Raw genomic sequence first — 6,402 nt, 5'->3', positions numbered from 1 at the left:
ATTACTAAATTTACGACAAAGACTCGTATAGAGTCATTTGACCAAAGGCTTACATCTTTTGCGACTTAATACTTATTTCAATTACTTACTTGATCGTAAAACTCGTTTCAAAACTACCTTTAAAGGTAGCTTGTCCAATTTAGCTTATAAGGGCGTTTTAGTCCGTTTAGCCAATCATTTACGATGAAGGGCTTTTGGAAGTATATTCGACCCGAAATCCCTCTTTTAACTTATGATTTTGTTTGAAAAGTCATTAAGCTTCCCAACGCAATGTTCACTATATTAAACATTTGGTTTACTTATCAAGTAACCAAATGTTTATTTTGACTTCTATTAGCACTCGTTGAACCACATATTCTAAATGAGTGTTACCCTATTTCACATACCTGGCGCGGGTCAATATATCAACCCGTTTTTAATACCTTGCTTTTATAACCGCTAATCCATGGCGTTGCTAATACCCATTTCACATTTACTCCTGAAATAATATAACTCGACAATAATCATTAGTCGTTATTGTCAAGAGGTGATATCTTCACCTTTTGACCCGTTTGGTCTAAGTGACCGGTTAGGTTGACGAGATGGCATTTTATTACCAACTCATCTATACGACTCGCTCCGGTTTACACCGTGCGGTCATTTCACCTATTGATCGTTCCCTAACACTTTTTAGCCTATCATAGCTTACGTCATACGGTGCCATTCAAAATCAATAGTTATGGTCAACGCGTGACCAATTTTACCGTTTTACCCTTATTGTTTGTTTTGGTTTACCCTATAAGGCAACCATTCCAACGTTTCATTTTCCATTTATCATAAAATAATCGAATTACTGATTTTAAGTCTTTTCTAAACCATCAACATGGTTTCTTGTCATGCTTGTCCAACTTGTTCCGTGCGTCTACACGCCGGAACATCATACCGCAATTATGTATTTATCTTATTCGTAACTAATACGATAAGAGGATATTCTAAAATACAAGACTAGTGTAAGCCATAGTTACCTCGCACCCGAATACGCTTTTTCTTCTCGTGCTTGATTCGTTTGACCGCTTCTTTCCCAAGCCTCCACCTAGCTTGTAGAGTGTCAAACTATTATTATAATCCGTTTTAGCCCATATTTCACGTAATTAGTCAAATTAGCCAATTACGCATTTCTTTCATAAGATCCTCTTTTCAACATTCATTCAGGCATTTTAACAAACACCTTGTAGGCGAGATTTACAAGCATATTTTCTCTAATCATGTTCATCATTTTAATCAAGTTTTAGTATCAAAAATCATGCCTCTATGTCTAGTGTACATGAACTACACCTAGAACTAGCATCACAACATCAAGGTTCATCCATTTAGCACCCTAATTCGAGTGTTCACCATATTTCTACAAAACCCATTTAACACATGATAGGGTAATTATCAAATCCCTAGTTTGGGCCTCAATTCGTCAAGTTTTCAACTAGGGTTTGTTTCTAACGAAGATTTCACCATAATAACACTTATATACATCAATATTCATTCAATATTTTCGATTTTGATTGTTCATCAAAATCTCAAGGTATCACCAAATTACAAAATTTGACATACCTTTCGATCCTCTTGACTCGGTGATCGTTTATACGCGTTCATGCATTGATTTGGTCTTGAATTGATCCTCCAATTTGAAGGTATTGATCAAGCTAGGGTTTGGCTCCTTGGAGCCCCTCCTGGTCGTACGCACACACACACACACACTCTTAGTGTGTGTTGTGTTTTATTTCTTGATTTAATTAAAACAAGTTTCTTCACTAGGCAACCCTAGTCCCCCATGTTTTATTTTGATCATTTGAAGCTACAACTCACTATTTATCACTTAGCCTCATACTAATAACTAGGTTAATTATCCCTAGTTAACTTAATAGGTTCGGGAAGTTATAACCCGTTATATTTTAAGTCCCGTTAACTCGGGCCTTTCATAACTTTATTGTCTCAAGCATTTATTCACTTCTTATCTAATATTAGGATTAATTATTTAAAATCCTAATATTTACCAGATAAGTTTTTACCGCTAACGGTATTTTACCCGTCTTTTAGTGCTAACGGGGTTTGATTACCAAACCCGTTTTCGGGGTGTTACACATTAGCATTTCCAGCATAATACTGGATATCACAATCATTATCACTAAGAATTTCCATCCAGCGTCTCTGTGTCATATTTAAAATTCCTTTTGCCCAAAAATGTACCTTAAACTCTTATGATCTGTGAAGACAACAAACTTATTACCATAAAGATAGTGTCTCCAAATCTTAAGGGCAAAAATTATGGCTCCTATTTCTAGATCATGGGTTGTGTAATTCTCTTCATGTTTCTTAAGCTTTCTAGAGGCATAAGCTATAACCATTTGACGTTGCATCAACACACATCCATATTCTAACTTAGACGCATCACAATAGACTATAAAGTCTTCAGTTCCTTCTGGTAATGCAAGTATACGTGCGTTGGTTAACCTTTATTTAAGAATCCTAAAGGCTTCTTCCTGTTTTGGTCCCCATTCAAAGTTAACTGATTTAGATGTCAGTTTGGTTAATGGAATGGCTATTCTAGAAAAATCTTGGATGAAACGTCTATAATATCCTGCCAGTCCAAGAAAACTTCTTACTTCTGTCGATGATTCATGGACTTTCCATTTTGTGATCGCCTTGATCTTTGTGGGATCCACATGAATTTCTTCATGATTAACCAGATGTCCAAGGAATTGCACTTCTTGTAACCAAAATTCGCATTTTGAGAATTTAGCATAAAGCTTCTCTTTTCTCAACACTGTCTGAAGTGTATGTAGATGCTCTGCATGATCCTCTTTACTCTTAGAGTAAATTAGAATATCATCTATAACGACACTTATGAATTTATCCAGGCATGGTTTACATATCCTGTTCATCATGTCCATAAATGCGGCTGGGGCATTGGTTAAACCAAATGGCATGACTGTGAATTCATAATGACCGTACCTTGTTCTGAAAGCAGTTTTAGGAATGTCCTCTTCATGTACTTTCAATTGATGATATCCTGAGCGTAAATCAATCTTAGAAAATAATCGAGCTCCGTGAAGTTGATCGAATAGATCATCGATTCTCAGTAGTGGGTACCGATTTTTAATCGTAACCTTGTTTAATTCTCGATAATCAATGCACATACGCATTGATCCGTCTTTCTTTTTGACAAACAGTACCGGTGCTCCCCATGGGGATGAACTATGTTGTATAAAACCCTTGTCAAGAAGTTCGTCCAATTGTTTCTTCAGCTCATGCATCTCCATTGATGCTAATCGATAAGGTGCCTTGGCAATCGGTGCCGTTCCTTGTATAAGGTAAATCCTAAATTCAACCTCTCTATCTGGTGGTAATCCAGGTAACTCTTCTGGAAAAACGTCTAAGAATTTAGATACTACAGGAATATCTTTTAATTCTTTCCCTTTAGCGTTAATGATTATGGAAATCATATACACTATTTCTCCTTTCCTTGCACAACTTGCAGCTTTCATCACAAAGATGAATTTTGTTGACCTGGTTGGTTTATCTCCTTTAATTGTGATATTTTCACCCTTTGGTGTACTTACTTGTACAGACTTTTGATCACATAAAATACTGGCATGATTGGCTACCAACCAATCCATTCCTAATACAACATCGAATCCGACTAGATTCATTGGGTAAAGGTTAGCAGAAAAATTATGGTTTAGGATTTCTATTCTTGCTCCCTGCAAGATTTCAGTTATCTTAATGGAATCTCCATTTGCTGTTTCCACCAAACAGTCTTGTTGAAGTTTAGTTAATGGTTGGTCGAGAAGTTGGTAGATAGAAGTATTGATAAAACTTTGGTTTGCTCCAGAGTCAAATAATACTTTGGCAAATATATCATTAACTAAAAATGTAACGACTATCACATCTGGAATCATCTTTGCTTCTTCAGCTGTCAGAACGAATGTTCTGGCATTCTTCTTGGGTCCTTCAGTTGTCTTGGCTTTGATGGTTGTTGCTAGAGCTAGTTTCGGACAGTTCGGTTTGATATGACCACTTTCTCCACAATTTAAGCATAGCCTATTGCTAGGTTTCCTCCTACAGTCTTCTTCTTTATGTCCAGACATTTTGCAAAAGTTGCAGTATATTGAGCACCTTCCTGAGTGCTTTCTTTTGCAATATTTGCACTAGGGTGTTGAGGAAGAACCTGTACGGTTGGAATTACCGTAGCGAAATTCTTGGGTAATCCTTTGAGCTATGTTCTTTCTCTGGTTTTCCTCTTGTGTGCGTACCAACTCATCGGTCAGGGTGTTGGCTAGTTCTACTGCTTCTTCTATGGTTTGGGGTCTAGTTGCCTTGACTACATGTCTGATTTCACTAGTTAATCCCCAAACGTAACGGGAGATTAACACCAGCTCAGGTGAGGCTAAGGTTGGTACTATCCTAGCATATTCAAAGAATATGGTAGTGTAACCTTTGAGTCTATTCCAATCATTTTATGATTTAAGAATTTATTGGCAATTTGTTCTTTTTCATTAGGAGGACATAATTTTCTTTTGACTATCTCCTTAAAGTTAGTACCGTCCATATTATAAACTCTGTCACTTCCTCTAGACTAGAGTATGGTATTCCACCACTCTAAGGCTGCATTCTTAAAAAGATTAGACGCAAACATAATCTTATCTTCATCTGCACATTCACATATTTTTATGACTGATTCTGTCTTTTCTATCCAACGTAAGGCTGCAATGGCTCATTCATTGCATGAGAATTCTATTGGTTTGCAGGCCAAGAATTCTTTATAAGAACAACCATATGAAATGGTTCTTCTTCTTTTTGGAATTGGAGCTTGGATCAGTGGTCTGTGATTTTCTTTCACATTATGACTTGGTTCAGTGGGTTGATGTTTACTTCCAGTTACAGATTTATTTTCTGCTTCTTTAATAGTCATGATAATATAGGGCATAGCATCTATAATTCTTGTGCGACTATATGTTTGATGGAACTATTATTCACTTGGATCTCGTTATTATCATTATTTTGGTTTTCCTGATTTACTTCGTTCGATATCTGAATTGTAAACATTTATCAGGTATGAATATCACAGAATAAAATTTATACAAACAATCACACAAGCAGGTTGATCAAAAACGTCGAACATTGCGACTTTACTCTTTTCGTATACCTATATATACGCATCGATTACATATTACAACAATTTAAATACACTAGTAGTAATGCATCTATATCTATTTTAGTCTATCTATTTTAGTTGGTTATATATATATATATATATATATATATATATATTGGTTATCAAAATACAAAACTACACACATATTCATATATTATTCTAGGTGTCGTTCATCCAATACTGCATCTCGCGCTCATCATATTTCTAAACTAGCTTCTCTCCTATCTACCGGGTTCTATTTCCTTCATCCACTAAATTTTCGTCATACTGACGGAGTTCATGCATATATTCTCGGCTCATTGGTGGGTTTACTGGTAGGGCTGGTACTGGTTCTTCGGGGGTATATAATGCCGAATATGATTTGTTGTCATCTAACCATGGATCATGTTCTAAAGGCATTGGGGTTGGGATTCTTGGAAACTCATTGGGGTCGAATGCAGGTATCGGGAGTTGGTTTTCCTGATTGGGTTCTAACATTTGTTGGTCGGGAAATAAGGGTAACAGTGGTGGTTCAGCTATTTGGTTCAGATTAGGGTCTGCTACTGTAGTGACTAACATATGGAAATCTGCTAACTGTCTATCAAGTTACTCTTCCCATAATAGTCTATTATCTGCTTCCTGAGTTTGTGCATTCACTTCCCTATTCGCTCTTGCTAACACTCTCTGTTGTTGAAGTTTCTTCATCCTCTTCCTCCTCTCATGCGCTCCCCTATTAAACCATCCTCTCTTTTTAGGAGGGAACGGTTCCTCAGACTGTGCCTTAAAGATGAATATTCCTTCCTCAGTATCAACAGAATATCCTGAGGGGTTTAGCTGAGATGAGGTTCCTTCATCTTTTGGGGAACTAGCTAATTGACGATAAGCGTCGGATGTACCTTGCTCACTCATACTGTAAACTAACAAATTGTCAAATAACACAAAATAATAATATACATATTTACACATAATCACATAAGTTATTTCCTAACACAATTTATTTAAAACTTAGGTATTGGCAGAACACCTCGTTGGCTTAAACCAGTGGCTGTAGCTCTGATACCACCTTCTGTCGCAGCCCCCGACCCTTGCACGGGAGCGGGAGACACGAGATCTCAGAGCAAGTGATATCGGTGTTTATTAATTTGGCAACGGAATTTAAACATCAAGACCGTAGTTAAGAAATATATTTTATCAGAGTTAAAACACCAAACTTTTATAATAAGTAAACAGGATAA

General features: G+C 36.6%; 1 long non-coding RNA gene across 1 annotated transcript; it reads right to left on the bottom strand.

Moving 5' to 3' along the window:
- Nucleotides 1–389: 389 nt before the first annotated feature.
- LOC110934498 lies at nucleotides 390–1,721 on the bottom strand. Its single transcript, XR_002588387.2, has 3 exons — nucleotides 1,585–1,721; nucleotides 1,005–1,072; nucleotides 390–478 (listed from the first exon to the last, which is right to left on the bottom strand). It is a non-coding gene; the product is annotated as an uncharacterized LOC110934498 (long non-coding RNA).
- Between the last annotated feature and the right edge of the window lie 4,681 nt (nucleotides 1,722–6,402).

Source organism: Helianthus annuus, chromosome 4, assembly GCF_002127325.2.
Source record: "Helianthus annuus cultivar XRQ/B chromosome 4, HanXRQr2.0-SUNRISE, whole genome shotgun sequence".
NCBI lineage: Eukaryota > Viridiplantae > Streptophyta > Magnoliopsida > Asterales > Asteraceae > Helianthus > Helianthus annuus.
The sequence above is the reverse complement of the archived record's forward strand: the minus strand, read 5'-3'. Positions and strand labels throughout refer to the sequence as shown.